Here is a 22,778-nt window from a genome sequence, read left to right as displayed (position 1 = left end):
AAAAGAAACCCACTTGTTAAATTTCTTTTAGAAACATTTTATTTAGTCCAAGTCCAGTGTTTTTTGAGTCTCTGGATACATATTAATTTTTGTGTTATGTATCATATAGTTACTTCTTTATTAACTAGAGGGGTGCATTATCCACTTTGTTGGGTGTTCAGTTTAGTGCTTTTATCCATCAGTATTTTAAGGTGAACAGGCTAGAAGAGAAATAATAAAGGTAAAATCTATTTTGGTGTTTGCAAATTACAACCACATTGAGTTATTGGAAACTTTTAATCTCAGAGTAACAAAAATGTTTTGTTTGAGATTATTGTTTTAAATATTTTTTTAGTTGTTGATAGACGTTTATTTTATTTATGTATTTATATGTGGTGCTAAGAATCGAACCCAGTGCCTCACACATGCCAGGCAAATGCGCTACTGCTGAGCCACAACCCAGCCCTGTTTGAGATTATTTTATGTAGCATGGACAAAACTTGAATAATGAGTTTTAGACTGCTCAAGGAAAATAATGGGATTATATATATATATATCTTGGAATATATATATTTTTCTAAAGTGCAGTTCAGAGTTAGGCTAATGTGTTTTCAACTTCATGCAATGCAATTTAGTTGCTGAGATATTAAAAAGGTTTCATCCTGTGTTCTTTTTTTTTTTTTTTTAAGCAGGTTACAGGTTTATTTTTTAGTTTTTTGGTGGACACAACATCTTTGTTTGTATGTGGTGCTGAGGATCGAACCTGGATCGCATGCATGCCAGGCGAGCGCGCTACTGCTTGGCCACATCCCCAGCCCTCATCCTGTGTTCTTTATGCCTAAAATGTTCTAAATATGTGCATTTATGTGATATCAAATTAAACCTATGCACTGAAGAAATGCCAGAAATACAGCTGTTTAAGATGATTGAGTATATTAAGGAACAAAATTAGTTGCAGTTGTGGCAGGCCTACTACATTTGTGATCCTTTGAGGCAAATCTGTATTCTGTCACTGATATCAGTCACTTACTTAAAAGAGATAATTTGACCATGAGGGATCTTCTGAATCCCAGACTGAGACATCTGCTTTGGCCAACCACAAATGGTTTAAAATTCCACCTGCACCAAACCATCAGGCAATTTCTTTAAGAAGCCATGTCTTATAAAGAAGGTATGTGTGTATTGAGGAAGGGTTGGTGGGGAGAAGAGGGAAAGGGAAAGTGATATCTGATTTAAAAAAAATTGGTGGGGATATTTGAAAAAAAAAATTGTAGTTGTAGATGGACAGAATGCCTTTATTTTACTTGTTTATTTTTATGTGGTGCTAAGGCTCGAACCCAATGCCTTGTACGTGCTAGGCAAGGGCTCTGCCACTGAGCTACAGCCTCAGCCTAGGGTGAAGATATTTTTAAACCTACTTTAATCATTTTGGTGATTTAGAGTATCTCTTGTTTGTGGTAATTGCATTTTTTATTATATAAGCATTGTATTTAATTGGGGTATGCTGGTTTCTGTGGTTAGAAATGTGAAAAGTTTGATAATTTAAGTGGACATTATCTTAAGATTTCTTAAAGTGGTGCCTGTTGGATAAACTATATGGGCCTTTTTAAGGCATCTTTGTGAAGGACTTCAAATGCTTGTATGTTAAGACCTTTTTTTTTTGAGAGCTTGTATTTTACTGTTGCTAGTTGTAAAGTCTTTGCTCTTTAGAACTTAGTCTGTTTTGTTGCTGCTCCTGAATGCTAATGTGGTTAGGCTGGCAGCTAAACCTACAAATAACAAGAGGAAATTAGGAAATGTCCCCATGAAACATTGCTTAAAGCTATTAAAGCAGTGGACTAGAAATGGGGAGCTAGGGATCAGGAGACCTAATTTTTGTTTTGTGTTCAGAAGAGAGTGAGGCATACCCTCCATTGAGAAATAACCTCCATAAGTGTGTCCTTTTTTTAGAGTTTTGCTTCATTTACCAGACATTGATTAAAGACATTGAACATTCTTGGCATGTGCTAGGTGCTAGAGTCACAAGTGAACTGGGGGCCTTGTCTAGGAAAGGATAAAGATTGGGCTCTTCAAACTATAGTATAATTTGTTGAAAACCAAAATAGAGTAAAGAAAGAGTGGTGTGGGATTGGGAAGAGAGGGAGGGATACCTTTTGGGAAGGGCTCAGTGACAGGGAAAATAGGTGAGGTTAGGGATCACTTTTTTCATGTAGGAGAGGTTTGAGGCCTCTGAAGGAAAAATAGCCATTTTACTGATAGAGAAGAGGCGGCTACAAGAAGGCCATCAACAGTATAATTTGAGAAATGGCAAGTAAAGTTTACTGTAGTTGTGAGTACTAGAAAATGGAACCAATAAAGTTGTGGCTTCATAGGAAGAGTTTGTAATCGCATGCTCACAAGCATGGATTTTATTCTGTAGGTATTTTGGGGACTATATGAAATTTGAGTAGGAAATCTCTGGTTTTGAATTTTTTAAAGTAATAACTATTTTTTTTTTTTTTTGTTAATGCTGGGGATTGAATCCAGGACCTTGCTCATGCTAGGCAAATGCTCTTACATTGAGGTACACCCCCCATTCTTACTCTGGTTTTAAAAAAAGATGATGTGAAGATTGGATTGGATACCTTTGAGACTACTAAGTTGTGATTTAAGAGGAGATAAATTCTGGAGATTATTTTTAAAATTGTCAGGTTTTGGTGGTATTTGAGTACAAGATTATAATCTGGTTAAAGGATGAAAATGTATTTAAGTTAGAGAATGTGTAGGAAGAACAGAATTTGAGGAGGAAGATAATAGGGCATTATTCCAGATGTGTTTAGTTTGGGGAGGGAATGAACTGACTGAAGCGAATGTAGGGATTAATTAATAAGAGATTTGCATTCATCAGCATAATGTCATGGAAACTGTAAAAATAGTATAATATTAGAAGTGAGGAAAAAACTAAGGGCAGCCTTGGGAACATCAACATCTGAGGGTCAACTAGAAGAGGATCCTAGAGGGAAGTTGATGAAATTGTGAATAATTAATAGAATGATGTAGGGTTGAAGAAGCTGAGGAGAGGGATTAAGAGAATCTTAAGAGGGAAGTTTGCCATGTGAAATACTACAGAGAACTTACTGGGATAAAAATTGGATTTGGCATTTAAGAGGTAAAAGAAATTTTCAAAATATCCCTGTATATATGTATTATGCATGTATTGTTTTGCCAGGCATCATGATAATTTAGACAATATATTTCTAGAGCAATTCTAAATATGGGTAGAGGCCTTTGAAACCCAATTTAATAGAAGACCCATGCTTAGAAATAGGTTTTGTTTTTCCCTTTCTCTTATGGGAATGGCAGCTTGAAAGTTTCAGGAGGTGACCCCCAGTGGGGACTGCCTAAAAATCTTTTCTCCCCATTGTTGGGCTTTTGTTGTTTAATTTTTTATTAACACCATCTTGAAAGCCTGTTTCTAATTCTGAGAATTAGAATCCATTTGAGTTGCTAGTCTCTTAAAATACAAATTCCTCTTGGAGGATTTTGAGGTTTTATGATATTAGTATGTTAAATATAGGGATTTCATACCTAAGATTTATGGTTCTGGGGTTCAAGAAAATATATTTTGACTGCATGACCCTGAATCTCTTGAAACTGCATGAAAAATTTTTACGAGTACCTGTGCAATAATGTGGGGACAAGGGTTCCTTCTCACTTTTACAAGATTCTCAAGGAGCTGGGCCTCGTGGTGCACACTTGTAATCCCAGTGGTTTAGGAGACTGAGGCAGGAGAATCACAAATTCAAAGCATGCCTCAGGAATTTAGCAAGGGCCTAAGCAATTTAGGGAGACCCTTTCTCAAAAATAAAACATAAAAAGGGTTAGGGATATGGCTCAGTGATTGAGTGCTCTGGGTAATCCCTGACTACCCTCTCCCACCACCACCAAAAAAAAAAAAAAAAAAAAGATTCTCAAGGAGATTTTGACACAAAAGTTAAGGGTCTTTTCACTAACATTAATGATTAAATAAAGTGTTGATTGTGTTAGTTGGCTGAAACCAGTTATCTTTACTACTGGAATAAATCAAGGGAAAGAAATTTTGAGTGAGTGTTTAGGTGAGGAACTTTTGGAAGATATGAGGCACCTCTTTTTTGGGGGGGCAAGTACCGAGAATAGGGGCACTCAATCACTGAGCCACATCTCCAGCCCTATTTTGTATTTTATTTAGAATCAGGGTGCCACTGAGTTGCTTAGTGCTTTTGCTGAGGCTGGCTTTGAGCTGGTGATGCTGCTGCCTCAGTCTCCCAAGCCTCTGGGATTACAGGCACATGTCACCGTGCCTGGCTGATTCACCTCAGAGATGGGAATAAGGACCACCAGGAGGAAGATAAGGGGAATGCTAAAATAAAGCTTAATAACCAGTTTCATAATTTTGCCAGTATTTTATTGGAGTCCTTGTTTTTTGTTTGTTTTTAATATACCAGAACTCATACTAATAGATGACTCTTTATGCACTATTGATACAGTAGGCTTTGGGGGTGATTTAATGGTAACACATTGTAGTGTTCACATACAAGAATGATATGAATAAATGGGTAATCTTAAACTGAAAACTTGTGTTATTTAATTTGTAAGTAGCTTGTTTGTGGATTACCTGTTTTGACACATAATAATTGTATACGTGTGCTACCGTGTAATATTTTTACTTATATTTTATATGTTTACTATTGTTTTAAAGGAAAAGTGTGTTTTACTTCATCAATTATACTCGTAGACAAAATTCATTTTTGAGTTAGGAGTTGCTTATACTTTGGAAAATTTCAAAGGTGTACAAATGTTTTAGTGATATGGGATAAGATAAAGAAAAAGGAAAAAATTTTCTTATTTAGTTTTTCTGACCACAAAATGAAAGTACTGTTGAACTATTTTGTAAGGTCTTTCTGAAATACAACAATTATAGAATACCTTGAGATCTAAGGTGATTTAATGGAAACACATTGTAGTGTTCACATTTCTAAAGTCATGAATAAAATGTAGGTATTTAAACACATTATTTATAAAATATTCCATACTAGAACTTATTTGATTTCTACAATATTTCTTTCTAAAACTTTAGATAATTGTTCATTTTTAGTTTCTTCCTGAAGTCTTTGGATCTTTGAAATCGGATTGGGAGACAGTTTTGTCTGCTAGTCCCTAGTTGCCAGGGCAGTGATCTTCAAACTTTTTTTTTTTCTTGAGCTACACCATTAGCACAATCTCCACATTTTTTAAAAAAATATTTTTCAATTGTCAATGGATTTTTTAATTTATTTACATGCGGTGCTGAGGATCAAACCCACGGCCTCACACATGCCAGGCAAATGCTGTACCACTGAGTCACAACTCAAGCCAATCTCCACACTGTTAATTGCCAAACTTTATAATTAAAATAATTAATATCAGTTGGCATTGTTTTGTAGGATACCCTATGAAAGTATTAGTAAAAGCAAGAATGATATGAAATAATGGGTAATCTTAAACAGAAAACTTGTGTTATTTAATTTGTAAGTAGCTTGTTTGTGGATTACCTGTTTTGACACATAATAATTGTATATTTGTGCTACAGTGTAATATTTTGACTTTTATATACAATGTACAATGATAAAATCAATAATTAGCGTATCCATTACCTCATTTATCATTTATGTTGTAAACATTCAAAATCCTCTCTTATCGCTATTTTAAAATATGCAATTAATAAATAACTATAGTGACCCTACTATGCTATATAGAACACAAGAACTTAATCCTTTGATATTATTTATGTACTCATTAATTAACCTTTTTCTATCCCTTTCTTCCCAGTACTCTTCCTAGCCTCAGGTAACCACTATTCTATTACCAACTTCTATGAGATCAACTTTAGCTTCTACTATGAGTGAGAACATTGGATATTTCTGCCTGACTTATTTCATTTAACGTAATGTCCTCCAGGTTCATTCATAGTGCTACAAAATGGATTATCTTTACATTTGCTAAATCTACAAAGAGTGTCCAAATAAAACTAGAATATTTTGTCTTTTCCTTTGGGCACTTGTATTTGTTTTGTCTTTCATTAAACAATTATGACAATTTTTGGTAATGTATCTTCCATATAAAAGTGGCCCATAAGGGGCTGGGATTGTGGCTCAGCAGTAGAGTGCTCACCTAGTGCTTGTGGGGCCCTGGGTTCGATCCTCAGCACCACATAAAAATAAATAAAAAAGGGTATTGTGTCCAACTACAACTAAAAAATAAATATTAAAAAAATAGCCCATAAGTCATAGAACCAGCCAAGGTTTGCTAAGTAAGAACAGTGTCATAGAACTAGCATCTTGACCCAAAAGCTAGCTTCAGGTAATAAATCCGAAGAAAAAAATAATAATCCTGATATATCACCAATTACATGACTTAAAATTTTTGCCTTTTAAAATTCTTGACTCTAAAGTTTCTCTTAAATAAAAATTCCTTCTAAAATCTGAGTCTCTTATAAGACTATAGACTGTATATTTTATATAGAGACTATATAACATTTTATACTATATATTTTTATATATTTTAATTTAGAAAGGCATGTAATATGTGCTCATTGTAAAACAGCAGAAGAGTAATCATGGTTCTACACAAAATTAATATTTTAATTGTTGATTTATATGATTATACACCATATGTATGCATATATAAAAATATAAAACAAAATAATACAGTGCATACTGTCTTGGACCAAAAATGTCTAAGCACATTTGATATTATCAGCCTTTTTTTATTCTGGAGATTGAACTCAGGAACACTTTACCACTGAACTACAATCCCCAATTCCTTTTTTTTGAGAAAGGGGCCTACTAAGTTCCTGAGGGTCTTGCTGAATTGCTGAAGCTGACTTTGAACTTTGATCCCCTTGCCTCAGCTTCCCAATTCATCGGGGTTACAGGTGTGGGCCACAGCTCCTGGCCCACGATCAATTTTTGTCCTGAAACATTTAAAAAAAAATTTTATTGATAGACCTTTATTTTATTTATTCACATGTGGTTCTGAGAATCGAACCCAGTACCTCACTCAGTACCAGGCAAGCATACTACCTGTGAGCCCTGAAACATTCTTAATGGGACAGTTACAAATCTATAGTTTAAAATTTTCTCTCAAATACACATTTACTTGAGAAATGCTTGCTATTTATTCCATGCTCTGTGGTTTTGCTGAGGTAAGGATAACTTTGGAGTAAGGGTGTAAAGGCTTGCTAATGAGAGCTTACTTAGTAAATACTGAAAGCTAAATCCTGGGTTAACCTCAATTTCATTCACATATTAACTTGCTGCTTCTCCACTCTGGCATCATACTTCCTAAGCAAAGATTTCTATTTGCAGGGTAATTTCAGAAGTGAACATCTTATTTCAGTATATTGTTGGTCTTTCATGTTACCCTGGGACCTTCTGAGTTGTTATCCCCATTGATAATAAATTAAGTATTATTATTAGCGGTGGTATAATATAGTTGTGTTAAAAATACCTTTTTTGGGAGGCTGGGGTTGTAGCTCAGTGGTAAGTGCTCGCCTCGCACATGTGGGACCCTGGGTTCGATCCTCAGCACCATATAAAAATAAATAAGTGAAATAAAGGTATTGTGTCCAACTACAACTGAAAAATAAATATTTTAAAAAATACCTTTTTTTGGAAGAAAATCTTTGGAAGCTCAAAAGACTTTAAATCTATAAAATATAAATATTTTTATTTCTATGAAATATGTAATTCATATTCCCCCAATGAAGTGATATAATTTATGTGTGTATATAAAATTCTAATTTTACATATAAAGTAACTGGTCTTTCTCAAAGCTTCCCAAAGATTTTTATACAGTAGAATCCTCTTTAGAACTATTAATATAACCCAATTTTCCTGACTACTCACTTAATTCTGTATTTAATCCTTCTGATAGCTGTTTAGTTTTTGTACAAAGTGGTAACCAAATCTTGGGTAACATTTTTCATCTAAGTGCAGTCATACTTTGGCTTAACAATGGGGACATGTTCTGAAAATTGCATTGGTAGGTGATGTTGTTTAAGAATACCATAAATTGTGCTTACATAAACCTCGATGGTACAGCTTTCTTCACACCTAGGCTATATGGTAGTGAATCTCTCCTAGGCAACAAGCCTGTACAGCATTTTACTGTACAGAATCCCAGTAGTTGATTATAATAGAATGGTGAATACCTGTATATCTAGATGGAAAAAGGACTGTAAAATACTACTTAAAAGAGGGTATGGGGTTGGGGTTGTGGCTCAGCGGTAGAGCGCTTGCCTAGCATGTGCAAGGTCCTGGGTTCGATCCTCAGCACCACATAAAAATAAATAAATAAAATGTATTGACAACTACAACTAAAAAATAAAAAGAGGGTACATCTGTATCAAACACTAGTGAATGGAGCTTTCAGGACTGGAAGTTGCTGTGGGTGAGTCAGTGAGTGGTGAGTACATGTGAAGTCCTAGGACATCACTATAGACTATTTTATAAACACTGTATACTTAGGCAACACAAAATTTATGAATTTTTCTTCAGTAATAAATTTCTCATACCTTTCTATAACTTTTTAATAAACTTTTTACATTTTAACTTCCTGACAGTTAACTTAAAACAAACATTGTATAGCTGTACAAAAATATTTTTTCTAGGCTGGGGCTGTAGCTCAGTGGCTTGCCTAGCACCTGTGGGGCACTGGGTTCAATCCTTAGCACCACATAAAAATAAACAAATAAAATAAAGGCATTTTGTCCATCTATAACTACATTTTTTTTTCTTTTATAAGTTTCTTTTTTTGTGGGGTGGAGGAATAATGTAAGTTGAACCCAGGAGTGCTCTACCATTGAGCTACACCCCTATCCCTTTTTATTTTTTGAGACATGGTCTCACATAATTTCTCAGGCTGGCCTGGAACTTGTGGTCCTCCTGTGTAAGCCTCCCATATTGGTGGGATTATAGGCGTGCACTACAGCAGGCGAATCAAATTAAAATTTTTAATTTAATTTTTTACTTTTAAAACTTGTGGTGTTATTTAAAACAAATTAAAGAAAAAAAACTTGTTAAAAACTAATCTAGACCTATAGAGGGTCAGGATCATCAATATTACTGTCCTATCTCCACATCTTTTCCAACTGGTAGGTCTTCAGAGGCAAGAACACATGTAGAACTGCCATCTCTTAAGATAACAATGCTGCCTTCTGAAATTCCCCTTCAAAGACCTGTCTGTGGCTTTTCTTGAGGAGTTGTCACTCTTTTCTGAAATATGTCTAGAGGGCTTGCTTGGTTTGTTTCTTTAATTCATCATAGATTTGCGTGTTAGCAGATACTGCACCATTAGCATTCCTTTCTATTAATAAAAACCTTTTGGTCTTGGTGTTCATGGTTTTGAACTTTAGGGAACTGGTTGAAGTCTGCAAAAGCTTTAAACCCTTGACTGATTTTTTTATCTTTTAAAGTGTTCTGTAGTTTCCTTTTCTCTTGCCTCTTCTTCAGCAGTGTATTCCTTCTTTATTTATGCTTGACAAGATATTAACTCAGTGTCTTGTAGATGTAGTGGGAGGTAGAGAATCTGGGAATTAAAAAGTATTGATGTTTTGTCTCAGATTTTGTTTTCAGTTTTTTTATATCTGAAAAGAGTGAGAGCAGTAGCTAATTTTCACATGAGAGTCCACCAAGAGGATGGATTGTCATCTCTCAAGTTTTATAGCCAAATGTTACTCAATATTCTTTAAATAGATAGTCTTTGTTTAATATTAATTTAGTGCTTGTGGTACAGTAGTGATTCTTTCAGATTTGCACTGTTTTGAACTTTTTAACTAGAAATAATGATGTTCTTATGAAATAATTGTTTTTCTTTAAAGATAAAAGATTGTGCAAGTGTTCTGCATCAATATGCATACTCAGATTTGGCCAACCATTGGAGGTTCAGGATTCTATGTACACTGCCTATTCTTGAATACCTGGAACACACTGCATTACAAAATGAACTTCCTTTTCAAACTTGCCCTGTTCCATTCTTGGTTACCTCAGTCAATAGTGCCATTTCATCCAGTTTCTCACAGCAGACTCCTTGTCTTTCCATATTTTATAATCCTGTTCATTTAACCTTCTAAATAAGCTTAGTCTGTCCTCTTCATTTTTACCACTACATTTCTATCTTAGCTGCTTGTTGTCTTTCTTGGACACTTGCAAGTGGTCACTTGCATCCAGTGTGACCCAGCCACTCATACATTAGTGCAGCCAGAATGAATTGATTTTTCTAAATACATAGGTCTGAACATGTTATCTTGGAATTTAGGATGAAGATGAAGTTGCTTAATGTGGCTGTGCTAAACTTTTGGACCATTTTGTACCAACCATTTTCCCTATTAGATTTTTTTCTGTTTCTTGACTAGAAAACCTTTTATTTCTTCTCTATGTAGGAAATCTTATAAATTTTTTGAGTCTCTGCTCAAGCATAATTTCCAAGTTATACTTGATTTCCCTCATTTTTGAGCTTTTTCTTTATGCATTCATTTATGCAATTTTATCTTTATTGCATATTACCCACCAGATTATAAGAGTGGATAATGTGCTTGTGTTCATTTTCAGGCACCAGACTTACCAGAAGATAGTACCTGACACATAACAAGCTGTCAGAATTATTTGAATGATTGTAGAATCCTCACAAAACTAATTTGTATTATTATACCTTATTGTTAGGCTGTTGTGGTACCATCTAACATTTTATAATTTTAGGGACTCATGGTGGAAAGAGATTCTAAGCCAGCTGTGTTGCTTAAAAGTAAAGTCATCAGTCACTCCTTGAATACATCAGTCTGGCTAGTCTTTAACACATTTAGGTGGTTAGAAAGTATAATTTCAACTGAAATTTCTCCTTGGAACTTTTATCTACTGATCTTACTTCTTTTTGGGGTGTGGGGCTTCCAAAAACATAATTTCCATTTTCATTGTAAAGTCTTCTGAACTCTGTTTTAGTGTAAATATCCTTATAGCCTCCTTCAGCTTTCTGGGATAGGGTGTGCTTGAAATATGAAGTTTGGGGGCTAAATATAAATACCTTCCTTAACAAATTACAACAAACTTATTGGTTTAAAACAAAAATATATTCTCTCACAGATCCAGAGACCCTTTGTTCAGAATCAAGGTGTTTGCAGTGCTATGCTCCCTCAGAAAGCTCTAGGGAAGAGTCTTTTATGCTTTGTGTAGTTTTTGGTGGCTTGCCGTCACTTGTGGCTACATTAGTCAGGTGTTTGCCTCCATGGCCCCATTTTCTCCTACTCTCCTGTCTGTAATCTCCATCTGTCTGAGTTGTATGAGGACAGTTGTTGGTTTGTATCATCTTGTGACAATATAATTTCAGGATCCTTAATTTAGGGCTGGGGATATGGCTCAGTGGTAGAGTGTTTGCCTAGCATGCATGAAGCCCTGGGTTCAATCCTCAAAAAAAACCTTATTTGGTTACATCTGCAAAGACACTTTTCCCAAATAAGGAAACATTCATTAATTCCAATGATTTAGAACATGGCCATGTCTTTTTGAGAGCTACCATTCAAGCCATTACCAGGCTACAGGCTTAAATTATGGTAATACCACCTACTAGTTTTGCAACCTTGAACATGTTGCTTAACTTTTGAGTCTGAATCTCCTTAAAATTTTAAGTCAAGGACAATAATGCTTTTATCACTGATGTGAAGATATAAAGAAAATTCATGTGAAGTACTTAGCATATGGTAGCTAATGCATTAAATGTTGCCTTCTACGTGTCTAACTACCCAGATCCTACTGTGCTTGGTCAGCATCCCTGGACATCATGTGTGTCCTAGAATCTCACATGAGTTGCAAGACTGATCTGATAAATGCAGGTTTTCTTATGTTATGGACACAATTTAGCCAACTATGATGTTGCCCAAATTTAAATTTAGGTTTATCTGTAGCTGCATCATAGGGCTTTATTGAACTTAGAATTGGTTAAAATCCCCAAGCCTTTTTCATTTATGATTAAATCTATATTGTGTAGTGGAATTTGTGGGTTCAAGTGCATGTTGTCAAAAATTACATTGTATATCACAAGTGCTGATAATATCAAGTCATAGTACCTAGTGCATATTGGGAGCTAAAGCTCCCAATTTTTAAATGCTGAGTTTTTTTAAATATATTTTTTAGTTGTAGATGGACATAATGCCTTTATTTATTTTTATTTTTTATGTGGTGCTGAGAATGGAACCTAGTGCCTCACACATGCTAGGCAAGCGCTCTGCCTCTGAGCTCCAGCCCCAGCCCATGAATGCTGAATTTAATGTTGCCTGTGGTTTAAGAAATTTAGCTCCTTTGTGCTATTCAGAGTATTTTTTAAAACAAGTGCTGTGATTAATGTAAAAAGGAAAAAAAGTTACCAGTGGAGTAGCAACTATATCGGTTAATGTTGGGCAGTTGAATGGCATCACTAGAGTCTCCTGTGAACAAGATGCTCTTCAGGTAATCAATGGCTGATCACTTCTGGTTAATAGACAGTTCTTGATAATGTCTTCAAGTGTGAGATGTATGTCATTACTAATGTGACAAGTGTGTATCCAGTGATTTTTCAAATCTATTTTCATACTAGCATTTTTTGGCATTTGAATTTGAGATAAAAGACTAGAGAAATCAGTGATGTAGAGATGGATTTTTGAAAATATCTAGTCCTTCCCACCACTGCCTTGATACTGGGATTGAGCTCAGAGGTACTTCACCGCTGGGCTACCTCCCCAACCCTTTTTAAGTTTTTTCTTTTGAGACAGGGTCTTACCAACTCTTTGAGGCTGGCCTTGAACTTGTGATTGCCTCAGCCTCTGGAGTCTGAGCCACTGTGCCTGCCTAAAAATATCAAGTTGTGAGTAAGTATTACATGCATGCGGTTAAGAAGACAATGTAAAAAGGAATACAGTGCAAAGCGACTTTCTCTTCCATAGTTTCCCTTTCTGGAAACCACCACCCCTATTTTTTTTGTCCTTCTAGGTAGGCTAAACAAAAATGTTTGTATCCGTCCCTTTTAAAAACAAACATGAAGCTGGGCATGGTGACACACACCTGTAATCACAGCTGTTTTGGAGTCTGAGGTAGTGAATTCAAGTTCAAGACCAGTGTTGGCAACGTAGTGAGACCCTGTCTCAAAATTTCAAATAAATAAATAAATAAATGAAAAGGGTAAATCTCTTCTTAGTTAAATTCCCAGTACTGCCATAATACAAAAATTAAACATAAATGATAGCATATATACATAAACAAGTGCTTTCTTAACAAGATATAGAATTTTTAAAAAATATAGGACCAATGTAGGATTTCAAGGGTTTTTTTTTTTTTTTTGCCCTTTTTTGAGAATCAGGGAACCAAATTCTGTTTACACTATAAATTAGGTTGTGTGGGATCCATTTCCAAGAGAATTGTGAATGAGCTAGCTCCTGTGTAAGAACTCTTTTTAAAAGGCTGACTCAAAGTTATTTATTTAGAAAAGAATAAATAAAAACTCACCAATTCAAATTGGCTTAACACAATACCTTATTATTGCTTGGGCCTTTTTCATGCTTACTAAATGAATTACTCATTTTGATTATATTGACATCAATAGGTCTAGTTTGTCTAGGAATAACTAAAATATCCAGGAATAGAAAGGCTATGGCACACATTCTGCCTTGGATTATTATTTGTTTTTCTCCCTCTTATATTTTAAGCCAGTAATTTTTTCTTTCTTTCTTTTTTTTTTTTTTTTTTGGTACCAGGGATTGAACTCAGAGCCACTGGGCCACTGAGCCACATCCCTAACCCTATTTTGTGTTTTATTTAGAGACAGGGTCTCACTGAGTTGCTTAGTATCTTGCTTTTGCTGAGGCTGGCTTTGAACTCGAAATCCTTCTCAGTCTCCTGAGCTGCTGGGATTACAGGCTTGTGCCACCATGTCCAACTAAACCAATAATTCTTTCCTTTTCTTTCTTTTGGGGATTGAACTCGGGGGCATTCAACAACTGATCCACATTCCCAGCCTTATTTTGTATTTCATTTAGAGACAGGGTCTCACTAAGTTGCTTAGTGCCTCACATTAGCTGAGGCTATCTTTGAATTCATGTTCCTCCTGACTCAGCCTCCGCAACCACTGGGATTATAGGCTGTGCCACCATACCCGTAGTAAGCTAGTAATTCTTAATCTTTGGTCTCAAAACCCTTTTATTCTCTTAAAAATTATTGAGGACTTTAAAGGGCTTTTGTATATGTTGACTACAGATATTAAGACTAAGAAATTTAAAGAATGTTCATTAATTGATTTTAAGATAATAGTAAATTTACTGCATGTTGAAAGGTGTTTCTATAGCCAGTGTGGTGGTGCATGCCTATAATCCCAGTATCTCAGGAGGCTGAGGCAGGAGGATCACTATTTCAAAGTCAGCCTCAGCTATTTAGAGAGGCCTTAAGCAACTCAGCAGTCTCTTAAGTGAAATACTTAACGGCTGGGGATGTGGTGCAGTGGTTGAGGGCCCCTTAGTTAAATCCCTGGTACCAAAAAAAAAAAAAAGATTTCTACAAAGCAATTTTCTGAAACAAGTTAGTGAGATTTTGTTTTCAGTTTTTACAAATCTTTTTAATGTCTGGTTTGAGAGGAAATGGTGGATTCTCATACCTACTTTTGCACTCATTTTGCTGCAGAATGTTGATTTGGTTAAAGTAAAAAAAAGATCTTCTCATACCAAATATGTAGTTGGAAAAGAGGAGTATCTTAAGAGCCATTTTAGATTTTTTTTTTTTAGTGTTAGGTTGACACAATATCTTTATTTTACATTTATGTGGTGCTGAGAATTGAACCCAGTGCCTCACGCATGCTAGGTGAGTGTGTTACCACTTGAGCCACATCCCCAGCCCTCCATTTTAGATTTTTATGCTTCTTGTTCTTTGATGTTATGCCCAAACTCATTAGCAGTGATTTCTCTTTCTTTCTTCCTTTCTTAAAAAAAAATTTTTTTTTTGTAGTTATAGTTGGACAGAATGTCTTTATTTATTTGTTTATTTTTTTGAGGTGCTAAGGATCGAACCCAGTGCCTCACACATGCTAGGCAAGCACTCTGCCATTGAGCCCCAGCCCCAGCCTCAGCAATAATTTCTTTAAAGGTGAGTTGTAATATGGAATAATGAAACCATAACTGTACTCTGTTATGCCCAAACTTACTGGTTTGTCATGCACTTTGAATGGCTCTTTTAACCTATGCATGATTTTGTAATATTGTAGCATTGGTCATTGGAAAGTATTAGTTCACTGAGTTGTACAGATTTTCTAAATGCTGATGCAGAAATCATATTAATATTACCAACTGATTTCATAAGAAAAGCCTTTTAAGTAATGAAAAGCTATCAAGCTCACTGTGGCAGATAAGTTTTCCAGAATTCTAATTATCACTTAAAATTTATCAAATTTCATCATTGACAACAAATATTGCTAGTGACAGGCTGACTTTTAATTTTTGAGAAAATGTCAAATACCCAGGTCTGATCATATAATTTGTGTGACAGCCATTCTTTCAAGTAAAAATAATATTCCTTCAGGAAAAAGTAGCTAATTTTAGCTTGATTCAGAGAATGGTGCCCATATTTTTGTGACCATCATCATACTTCCACATGTAACAGAAATACTTTGTGCATGTTCTGTTTGTTGAATAGAATAAGAAAGACATGAACTCAAGGGTGAATATTTAATAAATTATTAATTTTTACTCATTCATTGAGCCCATTCATAAATAAAATAAACTGCCTTATCCTGCCTTTTTTTGTGAGCACATGATGGTGAAGAGTATAATAGCTACTATATTGTGGCTACTATAGTAGTTAGTAGCTGTTATCTTAAATTGTGCTGTCAGTAGTTTTACCCCACCATTGCTTTGTATCATAAGTGTAAATATAAACACAGTGGGGGGAAAGACAACTAGCTTTTAATTATTATGAAAATGATGTAGATCTCATGGATCCCTTGAGAGTCTGTGGTTCACTTTGAGAACTGCTATTGATGTTTTCCTGCAGTTCCTGATCCAGAACGTGACATGGAAAAGGTGCTCAAGAATATTTACTTAATGAATGTGATATGCTGGCATTTAAACATGTCAAAATTTGGTGAATGAAAGTATGTAGACTGATGTCCATCCAGGCAGTTTGATTGAGCAGCTTTTCCACAGATATTGTGAGAATAAAGTGAACAAATGGAATGTAGGTGATATGTGTTGGCAATGCAAATGATGAAATAAAGAACTCAATATAAGGTGATAGTACCTACAGAGCTAACACTTTGAGCCTTGTTAGGTTGCTATTAGTGAGTCCTCTGCTTTTTGTCTTTAGTGGTGTAAAAGAGGATTCTAAATAGGATGGATTTAACCTGAAAAGCAAATTTCAATTTCAATAGGTCACTGCTGTGCTTGATTTTATTTTTTCAAAGTAGACTACAGAAGGTAAAATGTGAACAAATAATTTCATTTTCCCTTGTGAGTTAAATAAATTTTGTTGTTCCTCTTCTAATTCATATTCAATATGTTGGACTTGCTTTCTTCTTTCTTCTCTCTTTTTCTTTTCTTCTTGTTGGGGGAAGTTGGTTCAAGGAAACCTTTTTCTATAACTTTTTATATTCTTTGAATTTGAGGAAATTGCTTCCCAAATAAGAAAGTCTGACCACACAAGGTAAATTGTCATATTATTTTATCCTCATGGGAATTAAAGTATAAGATTAGGTTAGGACATTGCTTTAAAACGGGGGTTATTGGTTTTCTGTTCTTTTAAGGAAATAAATTAACAAAGGGAATGGTCACATCAAATACTTAGAATACCTTTAAAATAGTTTAACACAAAACTGTTGTAGGAATTTTGAACTTTGACCCCATTTTTGTCTTAAATGGATTTTAAATCAATATCAGGTGGGGGTGGGGAGGATGGTATAAACCTGTAATCCCATTTATGTGGGGATCCTGAGACTAAAGGCTCTCGAGTTTGAGGTCAGCCTGGGCAATTTAAAGAGACCTCATCTCAGAAATTTTTAAAAAGGGATGCTGGGTTAGCTCAGTGGTAGACTGGCCCTGAGATCAATTCTGAGTACTGAAAAAAAAAACAATAATGTTAAATGCTGAGGACCAACAAATTACTCATCTTATGTTGAACAACAACAACAAAAAAAATTAACTATCTTTTAGTTGTCAATGGATCTTATTTATTTATTTATTTATATGCAATGGTGAGAATTGAACCCAGGGCCTCACATTTCAGGAAAGTGCTCTCCTACTGAACCACAACTCTAGCCCCCCAAACAAATTTTTTTTTATATTGAAATATTATCTTGAATTTGAGACAATATTTGAACTGAAGTTTTTGCCTTTATGAATAAGAGACATTTTTGTGAGCTATTTAATTTTCGTAATTTTTTTTTAAATAAAATTGAGTGAGACTGTATAGCAAACTCATGTATATCCTAGAATATATCTGAATGTTTCTCAGAAACTTGATTTTTTAGGGAGAAACCTATTTAGTGTTTCATTGTACTTCTACCTGGTTGGCATAGCATACCACAATGATAAACTATCTGATAACCAGGAAAATAATAATTGTTTAATTATTAAAGTAAATGAATTTCTCTGAGACATTGCCAATGTAGTCATTTGTAAGTATGGACACTTTTAAGAAAAGTAAATAAAAATCCTGTGTGTTTGTAAGTTCTAGGTTGCCACATCTGATCTCATGTCACTGTCAAAACACAGGCACATTACAAAAATATTATATAAAATTAATTTCAGGCTATTTGTATAAGGAAGTATGAAACATTAATTTCATATTTAGACTTGGGTCCCATTCCCAAGGTGTCTTGTTATGTATATGCAAATATTTCAAAATCTAAAGCACTTCTGGCCTCAAACATTTTGAACAAGAGATACTCGACCTATATTTTATTCCCCTGCATTTTTACAAACTTTTAATATATATATATGATTATATGATTATAAACTAAATAATGTACATATTATATGTAAACTGTATTTTCTATGGATATATATATCCATATAAATATATATCCATAGAAAAAGTATATTGTTTTATATCTTTTAAAACTTTGTATAAGTGGTTAAACTTTATTGATATGTGTAGTTATACTCATTTTAAATGCTATTAATATCTAATATAACGGCATGTGAAAATAATTTTGTAAGGCATCTTAAAAATAAAGTAGTAAGATGACAAAAATTTGTAAACCTACCATCCAGAAATATCACATTTGATATTTTTTTCCTTCACTTCCTCATTTCCAACTTTTGTATGTATACTTTTGGTACCTTTTAATATCAAAGGGATCGTGTTTTATGGATTACATAAAATTGTAAAACAGCCATATAAAGACTATAATCCCAGTTTAGTTGATTCCTAGTTGAATAAGGAAAGAATATGGATGAATACTGCATATCAGATATACATAGATATTGATGATTTATTTCTTAGTATAGAAGCACCATATAGGTGGCATCTGGGAAGAGGTGGGTCATATTGTTTAGTGTGTCTTAAAAATTAAAGATTTTTCTAATAAGCATAGTTACTAGGTAGATGACACTTATCTCTTTAAACATTTAGAGCTATTTTGTTTTTAACCATTTTTAATGGAAAAAAATTGGAAAAGAAGCCTATGATGAGTATCATTGTTCTGTTTAAACTGTAATACTATGTACTACTTATAATTTTATCTTTCCTTGTTCATCACCATGAAAAGCACTGATGACTGAACTCTGTTGAAATTTCTGTTAGCCTCTTGTGCACCCTTAGTTAGATCTTTATCAGCATTCCATGCCACTGCAAGGAGGGAGTTGGAAGAGCATGATAAAATCTAAAGGCAGTTCTCACCAATGGCAGTAGTGGGAAAGGCCACCAGCAGCCTTGTCTCTTCATTGGATGAAGCTGACCCACCCTCCTGATCTCTTCAGTCTCTTCCTGCCAGTACATCCTTTATGTGCATGTGTTAAACATTATATGATTATTAACTAAATAATGTACATATTATATGTAAACTGTATTTGAAGAATATAGTTATGTATAAACTATTATATATAAATGATAACACTATATAACTAAAAATATTTGGCATCATGGTGAAATTATTGGAAGAGTTCCTGACTGCAGTTGAAAAACCCTCTATTCCACATTTACTATGATTTCTAATGGGAACGTTTTAAAAACCCTTTTTAATTTTATATATCTTATTTTTTAAAGTAGTTTTATATTTGTAGAAAATTTTGAATGGAAAATATGGAGAGTTCCCTTCCTATCTATTCTGCTATCCCCAGTTTCCCTTAACATCTTACTTTAATGTAAATTTGTTACAGTCAATTAGCCGATATTAACTAAAACTCATAGTTTACATTGGATTTCTTTGTGTTGCTGTCTATGGGTTTTGACAAATGCATATTGATATATCTATCATCTGTTACAGTATCATTCAGAATGGTTTCACTACCCTAAAAATCTCCTATACTCTCCTTCCCTCCTTACTTGCAAACCCTTGGCAGCCACTGATCTTGTTACTGTCTCCCTAGTTTTACCTTTTCTGAAATGTCATATAGTTGGAATCATACATTTGTAACCATTTCAGATTGATTTCTTTCTCTTAGAAGTAAGTTTCTTCCATGTCTTCATGGCTTGATAGCTTATTTTCTTTTTAGTGCCGAATGTAATGTCCCATTGTATGGATGTACTATGGTTTATCCATTCACCTACTGAAGGACATCTTGGTTGCTTCCAAGTTTTTGTTTTATTTTTTGCAATTATGAATAAAGTTGCTTTGAATATTTGTGTGTTGGTTTTTGTACGGATATAAGATTTCAACTCATTTGGGTAAATACCAAGGAGTGCAATTGTTGGATCATGTGATAAGAGTATATTTAGTTTTGTAAGAAATTGCCCCACTGCCTTTCAAAATGGCTGACATGCACTTTTAGCTTGCACATGCTTTTCAAAAACACATTTTTCAGGTACATAAAGGAATGATTGCCTTGTGATCGGATGTTGTTCTTCCAAGAAATTGAGGTTAGTAGGACTGGTATTTCCTACATAAATAATACTGGTTGGTTGTACTTTGTTCTTGTGTGTTTTATGTTGTATTTGTCTATCTTTTCCTTCTTCCATATTGCTCCTACTCTCTTTACTGTATTATACTGTTTCTCCTACTTTGGAAATCAGAGGACTACACTTGTTGGAATAATGCACACATTTAAAAGGCAAAGTAAGACAAAACTAAAGTCCTTCCCAAGGTTCTCTTGGCTGTGTTGTAGATATGGTTGAGATTGCAGCATTAGGTAACACATTGGATTATTAGTTTCACGACATAATCTAAAGAAATAGAAATAAGGGAGTGGTATGTTACTAAAACCTGCTTTCCTTTGTAATTTGTTAATAATTTTTAATTCTATGATATAATAGGGTTTTTTCCCTACATTTCTCTACCCCTAAGCTTCTGTTATAGTGAGAAAGAAATCTATAGAATAGCAAAAACCTCTTTATAATCCAAAATTTAGTTTTTTGCTGTTTTATAATTCCTTTTGTGGGTATATTTCTCCATACCCCTAACTGTTGTAGAATTATAGCCAAATGACCTGATCCAGTTTTTCTTTCTGTTATAAGCTTGTGGATCTCATGGTTCAGAATCTCCTAGAATGAAATGACTTTGCTATCTTTGTGTATGCTAGTTGGAGCCAGGATGCATGCAAGAGCCACGTCTCCAGTGCCCCCAAGTGGTTGTCTGGTATTTGCATGAAAACATCTAGTGGTGGGAGAACTAATTCACTACTTCTGACAACTCACCATGTCTTCACACTCCTGTTAGAAAATAATCTGTTGTTCTGAGTTCAGCCCCACCTTAACTTCTCATCCATTTCTTTTATTAGGGTCCCAAATTGTCTACTTCCTCTTCCTTGTAGTAGTATTTTAATGAGAATGATCCTTTTCAGGAAGAGTCCTTTTTCTAGATTTAAACATCTCTTATTTCTTCCAACTATTCCTTATAATACTGGGTCTTTTCATAGTCCCAATGAAATACAATGGGGTTTTTCTACATCTTTGAAAAGTATAGTACTCAGCACTAAATACAAGTTGGTTGTTATCCACATTTTGTGTGTGTTGCTTATAATGTTTCTTTCCATACTAAGTTTAGTGTGAATCAGTTCCCCCTGATTTTTTTCTTTCCGTGATGATGACATAAGCTCATCATCTATATTTTTCTGCAGAGACCAAAGTTCAGAAATGATATGTTCATGTCTATTAAAATTTATCCAGAGGCTCAGTGGTAAAACACTTGCCCAGTGTGCTCAAAGACCTGGGTTTGATCCCCAGCACTGGGAAAAAAATTATGAGCCAGGCATGATGGCACACATGTAATCCTTGCAACTCAGAAGGCTGAGGCAGGAGGATCACAATTTTGAGCCAGCCTCAGCAACCTAGCAAAACCCTAAAAATAAAAAAAGGGGGCTGGGGTTGTGGCTCAGGGGTAGGGTGCTCGCCTTGCACGTGCGAGACCCTGGGTTCGATCCTCAGCACCACATAAAAATAAATAAGTGAAATAAAGGTATTGTGTCCAATTACAACTAAAAAATAAATATTAAAAAAATAAATTAAAAAGGGCTGGGGATGTGGCTCAGTGGTTAAGCAACCTGCGTTCAATCCCCTTTACTCTGCCCCCTCCCATTATGTTAGATATTCATATTATTCTAGGCTATTGGAGCCATTTTGGAATTGATTTTATCCCTAAGGGTAGATTTTACTAGTTACCTGTCTACTTGGTGAACATACCTTCACAAACAGCCCCTTGGTACTATTTGTTTTTTCCATCTACCTTTCTCAGTGGCTGCTTCCATTACCGCAGTGGATACGTTTGGCTAAACATGAACTCAATAGAAAAACATACATCTGCAAAGCCATCAAGGAATGTGATATGCTTGAATCATGTAGAACTTCAAAAAACCATTATGATTCTTTATTTTTTTGACATTTAATAGTTTTTATTAGTTTATTAGTTTTAATTATGCAGTATTCTTTTGATATTTTGGAGCCAATTCATGGGTGCTTTCAGTTTTCTCTAAACTTTTTGTATGTATATGAAAAGCTCCAAGGCCCAATGTATTTGTAATTTCTAAGATAAAATGACCTTAGGCTAATCAGTAAGACAGATGTCTTAATAGGCTGGGACCCAGTTTCCCAACTGCACAAAGAAGTACTTAATTGATGTGCTCTGTGGCCTTCTAGGGAGTCTCAGCAGTACTGCAGGGGGTAAGGAAGAAGAATGGTCATTGCTCTCCATAGTCCCCATACCCCGCTCACAGGAGAAGTTCCACTTTTATTTATACTTTTGAAGTTCCATAGAGGAGTCTATTTAAAGAAAGAACTTTGTTTAAAAAGAGAAAAAAAGAAAGAAATTGTTTCCCAGAGGACATTGGGCCACTTTGAAGATCACTATGTCTCTGACTCCCTGAGTTTGGACACCTCATATTTTTTATTAGGTGAAGAGAAGTGTTTATCTTTTTTTTTTTTTTCCTTTCCAAAAACTGGAAATAGCTACTATTAGGAAAGTAATTACATACTTAGATTTCTATCTCACTTTAAAATACTAAGTATGTAATTACTTTCCAAAAAAACCTCTTTATAATCCAAAATTCTATTCTGCATAGACAAAAAAAAAAAAAAGCATTCTTAACAGTTTCTGTGTGTCTTTCTAGATTATTTTGTTTGTTCATGGTCATATCCATACTTAAAAAA

General features: G+C 34.6%; 1 protein-coding gene across 15 annotated transcripts in view; it reads left to right on the top strand.

Annotated features, from left to right (window-relative positions):
* Positions 1–22,778, top strand: part of Nrf1 (nuclear respiratory factor 1) — a 139,771-nt gene that overhangs the window by 3,150 nt on the left and 113,843 nt on the right. Inside the window, exon 2 of one of the 15 annotated variants that reach the window (XM_058582839.1) lies at positions 15,040–15,131. The exons of the other annotated variants lie outside the window; for them this stretch is intronic. The gene's annotated coding sequence lies outside the window, so the exon portion shown is untranslated. The remainder of the gene's footprint in view (positions 1–15,039; positions 15,132–22,778) is intronic. 15 annotated transcript variants of the gene reach the window in all.

This window comes from Marmota monax, unplaced genomic scaffold (assembly GCF_021218885.2).
Source record: "Marmota monax isolate L192 unplaced genomic scaffold, Marmota_monax_Labrador192_F-V1.1 WCK01_AAM20220418_F8-fsc00131, whole genome shotgun sequence".
In the NCBI taxonomy this organism is placed as follows: Eukaryota; Metazoa; Chordata; class Mammalia; order Rodentia; family Sciuridae; genus Marmota; species Marmota monax.
The sequence above is the reverse complement of the archived record's forward strand: the minus strand, read 5'-3'. Positions and strand labels throughout refer to the sequence as shown.